At 39.4% G+C, this 15055-nt stretch overlaps 1 protein-coding gene across 2 annotated transcripts in view; it reads right to left on the reverse strand.

Annotated features, from left to right (window-relative positions):
* Nucleotides 1-15055, reverse strand: part of CNTFR (ciliary neurotrophic factor receptor) — a 283316-nt gene that overhangs the window by 197830 nt on the left and 70431 nt on the right. For both annotated transcript variants that reach the window (XM_072413594.1, XM_072413595.1), the window contains exon 2: nt 1891-1964. The gene's annotated coding sequence lies outside the window, so the exon portion shown is untranslated. The remainder of the gene's footprint in view (nt 1-1890; nt 1965-15055) is intronic.

Below are 15055 nucleotides of genomic sequence, written 5' to 3' on the forward strand. Positions count from 1 at the left end.
TCATTTCATCCGTCCTCACAGCTCATAAAAGTTGGTTGTTTATTTTCTAATGGAAAGAACTTTACAGGAATTACAAAGAGGAGAAAAAAGTGTGACAAAGAATGACAATGCCGCCTGTCACTGGTATTATCACTGCTACAACTGCTGTATTTCTGAGTCTCTAGTACGATGGTTTTATTACCTGTTGATCCTGCTAGGTGATCGGTTATATTGTTCATTTCCTGAAGACAAGGTAGTCCTAGGTGGCAAAAGCTATTGTGTTATATTATTATATATATATAATATAACAGACTGAATGATGGAATCATCGAGGAGAGGGGGAAAAGAAGAGAATGAAATACAAAGAGGAGATATAGAGAGGGAAGGAGAGAGATCTGAAGGAGGACGTATGAGAAAAGAGCAACAGATGGAGAAAGGAGAGGAATGAAAAAGAGCAAAAGTAGGAAGGAAGAGAAGAGGAATGGAAGATAAAAAAGAGAGGAGAAAAAGGAAGAGAAGAAAGAAAAGTAGTGGTGAAAAAAGATAGAAAATAGAAGAAAAAAAGAAAATAAAAGATTTCCTTCTTCCATTCTCTTAACTTCTCTTCATAGAAAAGGAGGAAAAGAGAAGAACTGAAGCATGGGACAAGAGAATGAGATAAGAAAATTAGAAGAGAAAAGAAGAAGAGTGGAAGGAGATAAGAAAAGAAGAATGAGATAAAACCAGACAAGAAGAAGAGAGAGAGAGAAAAGAGAAGAGAAAGGAAGAGAGGGGAAGGGAAGAAGGAGATAAACGAAGAAGAGAGGGGAGGGAAAAAAAGAGAAGAGATGAAGAAAAGAAAGAATGAAATAAAACTAGAAGAGAAGAGAAGAAAAGAGAAGAGGTTTTAAAAAAATGAGACAGGAGGAGCAAATTGAAATAAATAGAGAATAGAGAGAAGGGACAGGTAAAGGAGAAGAAGAAAATAAAAAGAGAAGGGAAGGAAAGGGAAAATTAAGTTTTCAAAGACAAAGAGAGGGGAAGAAAAGGAAACTAAGAGAGAGAGATTTGAGAAGGGATAACATTTATGAGAGAAGTAAGTAAAGGGGAAGAGTTTGATTTGAGAGAGAAAAAGTGGAGAAAATGAAGGAAGGAGGTTGAGAAAGGGAGACAGATAGAGGACAAGAAAAGAGAGGGAAGAAGGGAGGGAGAGAAGAAGAGAGAGAGGTGGGAAGTGAAGGAGAGGAGTAGGTAAGGAGGGAGGGAGAGAGAAGAGCGTTCCACTCCGGACTGCAGGGACTACCTTGCGGTTAATAGCGATTTGCAGGCGCACTAATTAAAGCACAACATCTAAAAACGCCTAATTATTTGTTATGGCAGTTTTGGGGATCATCACATCAGTGCTGACTAATTAGAGAGATAAAAAGTACAAAACCTGCAAAATAAAACCATCCCATCCAACAGCAGAACTTCCAGAACCATTAGAAACTTCCAAAGCCGTAACCTAGGAGTAGATGGCATTATAGACACATAGAGCCATCAGTGTTCATCAGGGATGTCGCTGTACTGCTGACTTTTTATAACATATCAGCCTCCATAGATCAGATTGTTTTCATCTTTATCTCTTCCCAACCCTAGGGGATCAATGATTCAGTAAGAGCAGCAAGGGTTAGCTAGGGATAGGGCACACGGATAGCTGCACAGTAACATTCTCACATTTTGAGAACATCAAATTGAGCATCGGATTCACTCAACTCCAAAGAACATCTGACAAAACTTTCATGAACCAAACTCAGACACATTCACTTATTTCTAATTTACATGAAGCAAATATTTCAATTCACCCAGCAGCAATGTTTATATTCAAGTGAAGAACATTTAATAGCTGCCATCATTTCTCAATGATTTCTAAATGAAACCCAAACACATTACCTTTATTGGTGACGGTGCAGAGAGGTCATAGGTGATGATCGCTGGCACTCCGCTTCTGATACACTTTATTTATCCTGCAGAAGATAAAGTATTGTATGAGAAGAGAGAAAAACGACAAGTACAAACAGAACTTATCCACACATAATCCATTGTTTTACCTAACACCTAAAACAATTGTGCCAGGTAAGTCACCACCTTTACACTGGAATAATTAGGTGCCTATCAATCCAGTCATTCTTTGTTCTAATGGACATTGTTAGTAGTTTGAGTCATGTGATGACCAGGTCATTGGGGACATGTTGGTAAGACTTAGGTGATAGACAAAGTCATGTGACCATCAGTAGGCACATGTTGGTACAACATTGTTGGTAGTCAATGTCATGTGATCACCAGGTCATTGGGGACATGTTGGTAGAACCATGGTAGTAGGCAATGTCATGTGACCATCAGTTGGCACGAGTTGGTACGACATTGTTGGTAGTCAATGTCATGTGATAGCCAGGTCATTGGGGACATGAAGGTAGAATTTTATTGGTAGTCATTGTCATGTGATTACCAGGTCAGCGGGGGACATGTTGGTAGACAAAGCAATGTGATCTTCTGGTCATTGGGGTCATCTGGTCATGTTGGTAGGACTATGGTAGTGGACAAAGTCTAATGATCCTCGGGTCATTAGGGGACATGTTGACAGTATATTGTTAGTAGAAAAAGTCAGGTGATTACCAAATCAGCAAAAATGTGTTGGTAGGACATTGGTAGTCAATGTCATGTGATCACCAGGTCATCAAGGACATATTGGTTGGGCTTGTTTTATTAGCTAAAATCATGTGATCACCAGGCCATTGAGGACATGTTGGTAGCATTTTGTTGGTAGTCAATGTCATGTGATCACCAGGTCATTCGGGACATGTTGGTAGGACTTTGTTTGTAGACAAAGTCATATGATTACTGGGTCAGCAACAACATATTGGTAGGACATTGATGGTAAACAGTCATGTGATCCAACATTATAAGATGAAAATCACTAATTCCTAATAAAATACCCAAAAAATAATATAAAACTTTTTACTTTGATTTTTTTCTTATTTTTCCAACTTTTTTTTTTTTACATCCTAATTTCTCCTTCACCATTGCATTTCCCATTTTATTTCACTTAAACAACAAAATTTAAGAAAAAAATTTAACAAATTGGAAAGAAAGGCGGAGCCAGGGACTCCAGCTGAGCGCCAGTCTCCACCACTTGGTGCATTCGTTTGGTTCTATTGCTAAAATTAATCCTGATTCTAAAATGAAATATTTCAGATGCAAAGACAAAAGTGAATTCTTTCTACATGTGGTGCTTTTTTTTTTGTAAGGCGCCAGCGCGGCGAAATCATGGCAGGGGTGCTGGCGGGATCTAAGTCGTCGAGCTGCAGGCGTTTCAGGATTCTCCAGCATCTCCTTGTTTCCATATAGTATTGCTGTGGGGGGTTTGCGGTGATGGTTTCCTCATTTGTGCCCCCAACATCTGGATAAAATTGTCAGATTGTAAGAAAATAAATTTACACATGGCGAATTCATTGGTGGACAGCAACTCATTGGTGGCAAATTGGAAAGCTGCGCAAATGTGACAGCTGACAGGTAAACGCACATAAGCTGCCTGCAAACATTGGATTTCTGTTGCTAGAAATTATCTCTCTTTATCGCTCCAATTGAAACAATTAGCCAATCACATGCAAGGACAAACAAAAACAGGATTTAATAGCTGCTAGCAAGTCTGCACCTCATTCACTCATCAGAGTGAATCATTCCTTGTAGTGTGATGGGTATGGATTACACCCCTCCACGTGTATCTTCCTCAATCACTTCTTGATTAGTTAGGAAGGTATTCTTGTAGCTGGGTGACCCTGGGGGTTCTGCCAAACACGATACACGAGGAAATATTGATATCGATGTATGATCCAACTGTTTTCAAACATCACGCTATATATAAATCATTGTAAGGAAGGAGCCTGAGGGGCCCGACGTTCGTGGAATTTGTACGCAGACAGAATTCTGCAAATACAATTTGATGTCAGTATGGTAAATCAGACTTAAAGGAGCCCCCTGATGAGCTCTGCCTCTTATATTTCTCAAACTGGGAGGGTGCATTCGCCAGGGCCTATAGACCTGCAAAAATGGTTTCTGGATTTGGTAAATTATATGCAACCCATGCTAAACTGAAGCTGAATGCGTTCTTGCAGCAATTTGCAGGCAGGTAAAAGCATTTCCTCATTTTCCTTTCCCTCATTGGTCACTTAGGGCAAGTTTAGTTTAGCTTTGGGATTGAGTGATCCTGCAAGGCTCCTCGGGGGTGGCACCTTGCCAGCTGCTCTAGTACTTAAAGGACCAGCCTCTGCAAATGTGACAGATGACACCAATGAATTGTACTCTATGGCTAAATACCGCTCCTATTCATTCTCTATGGAGCTGCCAAAGAGAGATGCAACATGTAGCGCCCCCCAGAGGCAGTGGTTCCTTGCCATGAAAAAGCAGTAAATGCACTGCAACCTTACCGCTAGTGTGAGCCTAGCTCAAGGCTGCAACATTGTAAATTTGCATGTCGAGGCTGCAGCAGGGGGTGATCTGTGTCAGACATTCATGTATGGGATTTATATATTTGCGCCATCTCTGAGCCAAAAAGAAGATGGCGACCTTGGATGATGCCTGAGCAAAGATGGCTCTGTCTTCCTGAAGACATAGCATGACAGGTCTACTTTACGGAGATCTAAATTTGGCTAAGCATCCCCAGAAAATAACTTGCTGGCTCCCAAATAAATGAAGCGAATCATCAGACGTCCCCGGACTAAGCCGAGTGGTTGAAGTCCTCCCGGAGAGGAGAGCTGAGCGCCATAAACAATTAGCGGTATAAAGAATAGCTCTTCTCCTCCTCACTCTAACTGGCGGCATCTGTCATGTTGTAGTGTTTCCTCCCGCCACAGATAACGCGCTCGTCCTCTCCAGAAATCCAATAATTACCCTCCAGGAGCGGCTGGGATATAACAAATGTAAACAGCGTTATCGGCGTAATTGGTTTCTCCGCAAAGATCCAAATCTGGACCAACAATTCCATTTATTTCTAGATAGATAGATAGATAGATAGATAGATAGATAGATAATAGATAGATAGATAGATAGATAGATAGATAGATAGATGGATAGATAATAGTTGAATGTATTGATTGATAAACAATAATTAGATAACAGATATTTGGATAATAGATCAACAGATAGATTGAGTGATTGATCAAAAGAATAATCAATAGACTGATTCATAGTAAGATAACAGATCAATAAACAGATTGATAAATCAATAAATAGATAATCAGAAGATATACAAATTGATTGATTGATTGATTGATAATAGATCAATAGATAAATTGACTGATCAGTAGATAGACTGATCCATACATGGAAAGTCAAAAGATCAATGGATGGATTGATAAATAGAAACATAAATGAATAATCAATAGATGGATACATTGATTGATCAATAAATAATAAATTAATAGATAAATTGAATATGTAGATAGATTACATTAAATAGAGAGATAATAGAGGGATGAATTGAATGATTAATTAATCGATAAACAATAGATAGACACCAGGCCAATATAATGATTACAAATCAATAGACAAATTGATTGATTAGCAGACATATATAGATTGATCTATAGTTAGATAATAGATCAACAGATAGATAGATTTTTAAATAGATAATCAACATATCACATTGTTCGATTAATTGATGAATAATAGATCAATAGAAAAATTGTACAGTACGTATATTTTTGATACAAAGATAGATAATAGATGAATGTAATAATTGATTGTGGATTGATAAACAATAGATAGATTGATAGATAATAAACCAATAGATGGATTGATAAATAGAAACATAAATAAATAATTATTAGATGGATACATTGATTGATTGATCAATAAATAATAGCTCAATAGATAAATTGAATAATCAGTAAATAGATTACATTCAATAGAGAGATAATAGAGGGATGAATTGAATGAATTATTGATAAACAATAGATAAATAACAGACCAATATATGGATAATAGATATATTGATTGAGCAGTAGACTGATATATAGATTGATCCATAGTTAGATAATAGACCAACAGATAGACAAATAGATTATTAAATAATCAATAGATAGCACATTGATTTTTTTGATGAATATTGGATCAATCAAAAAATTGATTGATCAGTACATATATTTTTGTTACAAATATAGATAATACCAGTAGATTAATTTATTATTTATTGTGGATTGATTGATAAACAATAGATAGATTGATATAAAATAAATCAATAGATGGGTGTATTGAATGTATTGATCAATTGATAAACAATAGATAATAGATCAATAGATAGATAAGGATGAGATAGAAATAGATTTTCATGGACTTCTATATTTATTGTACAACATTATTTCAATGTAATGTTTAGTTTTTCCCCGATACTTTTAATCTAAATGTATTGATTGATGCCATTGCCCCCCTTTTCCTGTGGTATCACCCCAGCAGTGCCCCTCCATTCTGCCCCCCCGTCAGTGAAGTAGTTAAAGTCACATCTGGTGGGGTAACCCGAGCGGGCGTCATGCGGCTTCACATCTTGACGCGGTATTACGCTCCTGAAGTCAGAGCTCAGAGTTTGCACACCAGGTAACAGGAACCTCTTGTAGCTTGTCAATGGCTCAATAACTGCACACTCCATTAACTCTTACATGGGATCACGCCAAAGTCTCCCCCGCACACGCATGTATTTCCAGGCTTATTACCAGCCATTAAAAAGGTGTAATAACCGGGGTAATTATTACAATAAAACCAAGTCATATCCTAGGAAATGGGCCCACCTTCCCGGTACACGGGGGCTAAAAATATAACCTATCGAAAGGTCACGTCACTGAAAAACGTATTTATACATAAATATAAATGATATATTATATACTGCGCAACTGTTGATGATTGGCAAGGGTTCCCTTAACTTCCTGCATAGTATGGGGAGCCGTTGTCACCAAGAAAGTGATTATCAAGAGTTCTAACCTTTCTTTCCCCCAATCAAAAAATAGATAAAATTTTGTTAAACAGAAAATAAAACAAAAACCTATCAACATCGAAAAACAGTCAATTCATAAATCAGGGACAAGTACATTTATATGACCCCCAATCCCCAAATAATGCTGGAGGTGTCACCACAACATATGCTGAGTATAGTGGGAGCACCAGGACGCTTCTACCATGCGACCCCGATACAGAGTAATGGGGGGTCTGCCCACCTCCTATGCTGGGGATAGGGAAGAGGGGCACACTGGAGAGACAAAAAGATGTACAAAAATGAACAGCCCCCACCATGTCTAAATTTGTCCTGCCATGTGGGACAATGGAGCAGGACAGAGGGAAAGGAAGACTTGGATATGATGAATGGACAGTCCCTCCAAATCAGGGGCAGTTGGGGGGTATGAAGAGGGACAATCCCTCCAAATCAGGGGCAGATGGGGGATATGAAGAGGGACAGTCCATCCAAATCAGGAGCAGTTAGGGGGTATGAAGAGGGACAGCCCCTCCAAATCAGGGGAAGATGGGGGGTATGAAGAGGCACAGTCTCTCCAAACCAGTTGCAGTTGAGGGGTATGAAGAGGGACAGTCCCTCCGAATCAGGGGTAGTTGGGAGGTATGAAGAGGGACAATCCTTCCAAATCAGGGGCAGATGGGGGGGGAAGCGGGATAGTCCCTCCAAATCAGGGGCAGCTAGGAGGTATGAAGAGGAACAAGCTTAAAGGAACCAGACCTTTTAGTTTATCCTGCTAAGGGACTACAAGAGCCAGCAAGCTGCAGGTAGCCCATTGTGGGCCCAATGGCTACTTTTATACCTTCAGTTCTCCTGGTTCTGCCCTACATTACCCCCATGGACTAGCCACGTAGGGTCACACGTTTTTGGCCCCTTTTGTGGGCCTGATTGGATCAATATGAGAATTCCTGCAGGAAGGCGGGTAGATTCTTCCCTCTCTGATGTCTGAGGTTATCATGATTCCAATAGCTGAGGAGGAACATCAATGGAATCGGATCATATTGGACTAATAATAGTAATAAAAACATGCCATCACCTATAATTCCGCTCAGGCCAAAGCAGGACTGAAGGTGCCGACACTCCCCAAACATCACAACCAGATACGCTGAGCTTGTGCTTTTCTCATGACGTAACCTACGCACCGAGGGCTGCACACAACAGATGTCCCCAATAACAGCTTACAGGTTTTTTAGCATGTACACATACAATGTACCTACAGCTATTATAAACTATTCTTCATAAGAAAACAAAACTTCTAATAAATAATATGACTTCCCCGATGTCTGCACCTATTCAGTTAAATGGGGGTGTAGCAGTCACATATCACTGGCTGGCTGTGCTCAGAAAGGAATGTGTTCTGATTTCTTTCTGCAGGGAAACAATAGCAGCCAGTAAGTTGACCTGCATTACCTAGAGAATGCTGACAGATGAGTTCATCAATCTGCTGCTTCTCCTTTCACTAGCCTAGTCAAAGCTCTGACTCAAATCCCAGTGAAATGCTGTGGAGGGATTTGAAAAAGATGGTTCATGGAAGGAGCCCGCAAACATCCAGCAACTGAAGAACTTATGCATGGAACAGTGGTCAAACATAATCACAATTTTCTATAATGTCGTTATATGCCGAAGGATTAACTGTGCCCTTAATTAGAAAGTGTGGTTTGTCAAGTGTTTTCAAAGTATAAGTGTTAGAGGTACAACCTATAAGATCCTACATGTCAAGAGAAATTGTTTGGATTCCCCAACTAGTAGACATCTGTGAAGAGTTATGGACAGGCCTACACAAAGTCCAGAGTTAAATCCCAAAGAAATGCTGTGGAGAGATTTAAATGGCAGTTCATAGAAGGAAACCCACACACATCTTCTTACCAAAAGAGCAATCCAACATCAGCCATGCTGTATGGGTGACAATGACTTAACAAAAATCAATGCTAAAGACTAGTGGGCAGGTTTGTTCCATGTCCCGCCTTAGATTGTAAGCTCAGTTGGGTAGAGCCCCCTTCATATTACCATTTATTATGTATGTAAGTTTGTCTGGATTCTTTATTTTTATTATTATTAATATTTTTATTATTATTAATTATTTTATTATTATTTTTATTATTATTATTATTATTATTATTATTCATATTCAGTTCACAAAAAATCCCAAAACATGTTAAACAAATTTGAGATTTACCAAGAATTAGGTAAAATTTTTGGGCAGTATTTAAGGATGAAATTTTTGTATTTTGCTGTAACACATTGGTAATTTAGAATTATTCTTATTTTTTTAGCATGTTTTCCACAGTCCGTGTGTTCACCAGTTTTGCATTCCCAGATATCCCGCGCTCTTGGTCACATGATCAGAGGCCATTGGGCTGGGTGTGTAGATTCTCTTTGTATTGGATATAATAGCCAAAATATAATTCAGTGGCTGACATGACACATAACAATTTCCATTAAATTCCAAGGCACCATGAATGGCCTAAGAATCACCGGAAACAAAAACTTCCACCCAATTCCATCCATTGACCACCAGAATTCGGTCAAGTGTGAAGCCAAAACTGGAAAATGGAAAAGTCAAACTGGAATGGAATTGAAACAGGAAAAAGTACAGAAATGGATTTTTGCACAACAACCAGGTCTCATCTCTTGCAGCCATTGACTGAAGCCGCCATCTTGGTCATTGATTGCTTATAGATTTCCAAAGCCAAGAAAGTGAAGGTTGGACATTTCAAGTTGTCAGTGAGGAGCAGGAAGTGGAGAGGGGTCCATGGATGGGTAAATCTTGTAATGATATTGTGTTATATAAAGTACCATTATATATATGTATACTATATAAATCATTATATAAATGTATATAATATCATTTGACACGTGACACAGCAGTTAGTGTATCCGCTGGGGAACTACAGATGGCGAGTGCCCCATACCCCCCCTACCTAACCCCCCGGGACTCCGGGTCTTTCTCCGATTACACTTATAAAGTCCTCTGGGACTTTCCATAGCGGATTCCAAGATATTTTTCCTATTTGTTCCGCTGCACAAGTGTGTAATAATGTTTTACGCTCCCCTGTGAGAAGCAGGATACGCCGAGTTATATCTAGATATCTGTCAATAAGGAGCTAATACGGAATAGAAATGTTTAAAGGCGAACCATGGTATTTGCTCATTTTTTTCAGTATATTAAAATTAAATGATTTTCCAAAGCACACTGCATCCAAAAACAATTTCCTCCTTTGTGCCTTCACAGTGCTGCGGATTTGTGCACCCACCACTATGGATATCCTTTGAAGTCTTATGGATCTGATGATAATAATGATGATTTATGAAGAGGATATGGAGAGACTTTGAGCAATCCATTGGGGTTCTGCTATTGTAAAAATGTGAGGAACCACTAACTTTAATACAATGTTATCCAAATATAAATAGCAGAGTCCGTGTCCTAAATCTGTCATTTCTTAAAGCAACCCTTTCCATTGTTCACAGAATCTGTCAAAAAGAACTATTTAGTTTATAAACAACTCGCCAGGGTATCATTAGCGAGCAGAAACTCTGCTCCCCCGAGTCCCATTGGGTACTGAAATTTTGCCACATGCTCTGCAAGGATAAGGTACAGTCAGGCCGTCAATCAGCCGGCAGGTCGGACACCTCTGCCCTCTCTCTGACCTCACATTTCCATTTCCCTTTGAAGGCAGCAGGCATTCATCATCAATGGTTACATATAGCTGGTGACTTCGGACAAAAAGTCAAGATTGGCATAGAAGTTCCAAGGCTGTGTGGTCTGCACTTTGGACAGCACAATGATTTCAGTCATTTGTAGAAAGAACTTGTAAATCCAAAAATTTATTTATTAAAACTCTTTAATAATTTGGATGTAGATAACAACAAATTAGAATATGAAAAAGCCCATCAAGCAAGGATTGAGCCAATAAACAATCTCTTTTAAAATATCAATTTGTAATTAAATTGAGGTTAGATTGATGGCTTGAAACGTCACATATCCATAGGAGAATTTTATTCTTTAATTGGCATTGATTTACTTTAATAAAGATGCAACATGCCTTTGGAATTCTTGTATTATATGTGTGCCTTATTTATGCCATGAGATGTAGTTTGCATGCACTGATATATGAATGGAGTGGTGTGCGTTCTAGTAAAAGAGTTGTTTGGAACGGCTGAAGGAGCAGCTAAGGAAATGGAAAGGTTCGCTTTGGTAAGTGTCACAAGTCTGACTGATATACTCTACATCACATCTACAGTATACAAGCTTGTTTGTCATTGTATTACAAAACCAAGGGCATTGAGAAAGACTTCTGCTTCCACGGCCAATATTATGGAGTTGAACCAAGACCATTGATAAGGATTGCCCCCTAGCCCCCTTTTCATTATTATTGGAGTCTGTGCCACCTTTAACATCCTCTACTCTTCTGACTTTCCAAAAGAATTTGAAGGGCATCTGCAGGTATTTGCCCCTGTTGTGAGGTCAGGAACTGATGTTGAGGAAGACCTGACTCACTACCACCATACTAATTCATCATGGGCTCAGTAGTGTTAAAGTCAGGGCTCTGTCCAGGACTCTCAAATTCCTCCTCTGGTGACCCCATGTCAATATGGAGCTGGCTTTGTACCCTGGGGCACAGTGATGGTGGAACAGAAAAGGGTCTTCTCCAAACTGTCACCATAAGGCTGGTGTAGTACAATTGTGTAAATGTCTTTGTATTATGGAGTATTGACGGTGGCCACCACTGCAAACACCTGAACTGAACATTAGCATTGATATGGACTTCCCTTCCATGGCCATTATTATGAAGTTAAACCATAATCAATAATTTTCCCCCTACCCGTCTTGGCATAAATAATGAGTTCCCCCACAAACTTCTTTAACATTCTCCACTCTTCTGGCTGTCCAAAGTTTGGAGGGTATCTTCAGGTATTTGGTCCAGTTGTGAGGTCAGGCACTTATGCTGGTGAACATGTTGATGAACCACCATTCTAATTCATCCTAAAGGTGTTCAGTAGGGTTGAGGTCAGGGCATTCAATTTCCTTCTTACCAAGCTGGTGACCTCATATCTTTATGGAGCTGTCTTGAGAAGGGTCTTCACCAAACTGTGACCACAAGACTGGAAGAGCACAATTGTCTACAATGTCTTTGTATGATAGAGTAATAATGGTGCCCATCACTGGAAACACTTGAATGTCATTATTTGGAATTACTTTCTCATTCATAGGTCAGACAGGTAAGTTTGATGGTCAGGGGTAAAGGTTCATTTGGCAAAATAGTGTATGTTGCAGAGGACAGATCTATGTGCAATTAAATGTCATGCAACCAGTTAAGAAGCAGCTGGTGTTTTAGGTTCCTCCGTCTACCAGACATCTGTGCACATCACTATCGCAGCCTCGGACAGCAATGGGTTACCAATTTCAGGCTGGAGCTTGGATGTCTGAGGCTATTATGAATACCAACCATCATTAGCTTCCATATCTGCCTCTTTTTAAACACATCAGTGCACTTAAGGCCTAATTCCATTAAACATGGAGACTTGGGCCCGAGAAGCACCCCCCTCCCTCCCTTCTCTCTCAGCCATTTACACACCAACCGGCTGCGGACAGTGAGGGCAGATGCATTTATCAGTCTGAACCTCAGACATGTACGGCGGCCGCTGCACAACTTCCTACCAAAATATGCAATCAAGAGGTTTTTTTCTCTTCCATTGTGCAGATGAGATTCCCATTACTGGGCACAGAAGTGGGAGAAGCTCACAGAATTAATTACTTGCATGTAAGGCAATCCTGTCTATTTTATCTCAATTTGTATTTTTTTTTAATACAACAATATTTAAACTTTTTTTTTCATATTTAAATGTTCTTTTCAAGTATCCACATTTTAGAAAAAAATATTAAAAGTTTAATGCAAGATGATTCAATGTGTTCAGTGCACGATGGGTTCTCTAATATGCAAGCCTAGCACTACACTTGTTACACACTCTCTATCATGGGTAATATCATGTAAGATAGTCTGTAGCCCAGCAGTAAATTATCTATTTGAAACCCCAAATTTCCACATATGTTAAGGTGAATCCCTTTACAACCCTTATATGATTTGTGCTTCCAAAAATAGAAGAGTTGGGGGGACCCATTTACATTTATGCTTGTTTAAAACTTTGAGAGAACATCAAGCCTGCAGGGAACTTGCAGAAAACCCTTTGGGTGGGTGGGAATTTTCCAGTCTTGGTTAAGCCGTGTTTGTGTGATTGGGAAATAGGAGGAAAAAGTGAATGTAACGGGAATGTAGAGCATCAGAAGAAACCATGGAGCACTTTCTGCTCCAATGCCCCTCAATGCGGAAGGGGTATATGAAGCATTCAAGACCCACAGGGATTTTGATGCATTTGTTATAGTCAGTGTGGGGGTCCAATATTACACTTGGAATGCATGAAGGAAAAAATCCTTAATGTGGAGGTGGTAAATTATATTTGCACAAGGTTGGGAAAAATTTGGGGTCTGGAGATGGTGAGGATGTCGGAGGGGACCTGGATGAGAGCATGGAGGATCATAAGGAATTCAGTTCAGTTTCTTCACTTCCCAGGGTGAGCGGCTTTCTCTGTCTGTCCTTACATTTGGATATTCTGATTGATTTGATCAAGGCCAACATACATGGGGAAAGGTTCATGCTTCTTTGCCTTAGTTTTTGTTTAGTTTGGAGTTTTTATTTTTCGTAAATATATTTAATTTTTTTTTTTCTATTTGGCTGAAAGCCTAATATTTATTTTCTTGTATGTATATATTGTAAATATTGTATTATGTTTTTATTTGATTTTCTAATTGTAGGATTAAAACAAAACAAAATCTACACAATAGTCATACAATATTATTATATAACCGTACAACAAACCAAATGTATGTTTTCGGATTTATTTCCTGCATGCCATTTTTGGCTTTTTTCTATTTTCTGTCTTTCGACATCACAATTTTTTAAGTCCGTTCTTCATAAAACTTTGACCTGAGGGATATATAATGGGTAAATTTAGCTTTTATTTAGCTGACCTGTAAAAGTCTGCCCCTCTTTATAACAGGTTCTCTTTAACACTGTTCTGATTACATGACTGGTCACTCCGGCTACCCAAGGTCGTGTATATTTTATGCCTTTCCAAGGAACTCCACGGAGGAGCTGGCATCTCAGACCAATTATCCGCCGCTGTTGCGGTGCCCGCTTTCCAACATTTTCAGCGCATTAATAATTTATGCTGCGTAATTAGAGCAGCCATTAGGCCTGCTTCCTGTTTTCTATCAATGCCTTATCTGTCCAATGCCCCCCCCCACCACTCGGTTAGGAGTCTGAGCCACAAATACACACATCTGCACTCCTATTACACCGGCTTCTGGAAGCACCCCGTCTACTGAATGTTTGCTGTGGGGTCCCGGTGGCACTTTTCAGTCCTCGGAGGGCAGCAACACAAAAAACGTTTTGACGACAATGGGCATCCAAGAAGTAGTTATGAACTGGCTGTGGTCAATCTGGGGCTCCCAAAGTACCTATTTATACCATGCGACCGATATTTATTAGGAATGCTTCTATGGAGAATGCAGAAAGTTGCTCTGACATTAGCAACGTGATATCTAAATACAGAGACAAAAAAAATTACCCCAATATGGGACCAGCAAAAAAAAAAAAAAGAAAGGCCAAGATCAACGAGTTCCAATTGGAGGCCAACTGTGGAAAAATGAGAGCAAAACCCTAATGAAATGAAATTGAAGTGAAATCCAGGTGCATTAAACAAATGATGTGTGAGTATATAAGACACAACAAAGGGTGCAGTGTACAGGGGTCAGGACTATGTAATGTACAACATATGACGTGGAATGTAGGCATCAGGGATATACAAGACACAACATTGCAGGGGTCAGGACTATGTAGGATACAGCACAGAGTCCGGAGTATATAAGATACAGCATACTGTAGGGTGCAGAGTGCAGGGGTCAGGACTATGTAATGGACAACACATATGTGGAATGTAGGGATCAGGAATATACAAGGCACAACATTGCAAACAGAGCGCAGGGGTCAGGACTATGTAATG

The sequence above is a fragment of the Pyxicephalus adspersus genome, chromosome 6, assembly GCF_032062135.1.
Source record: "Pyxicephalus adspersus chromosome 6, UCB_Pads_2.0, whole genome shotgun sequence".
Taxonomy (NCBI): Eukaryota; Metazoa; Chordata; class Amphibia; order Anura; family Pyxicephalidae; genus Pyxicephalus; species Pyxicephalus adspersus.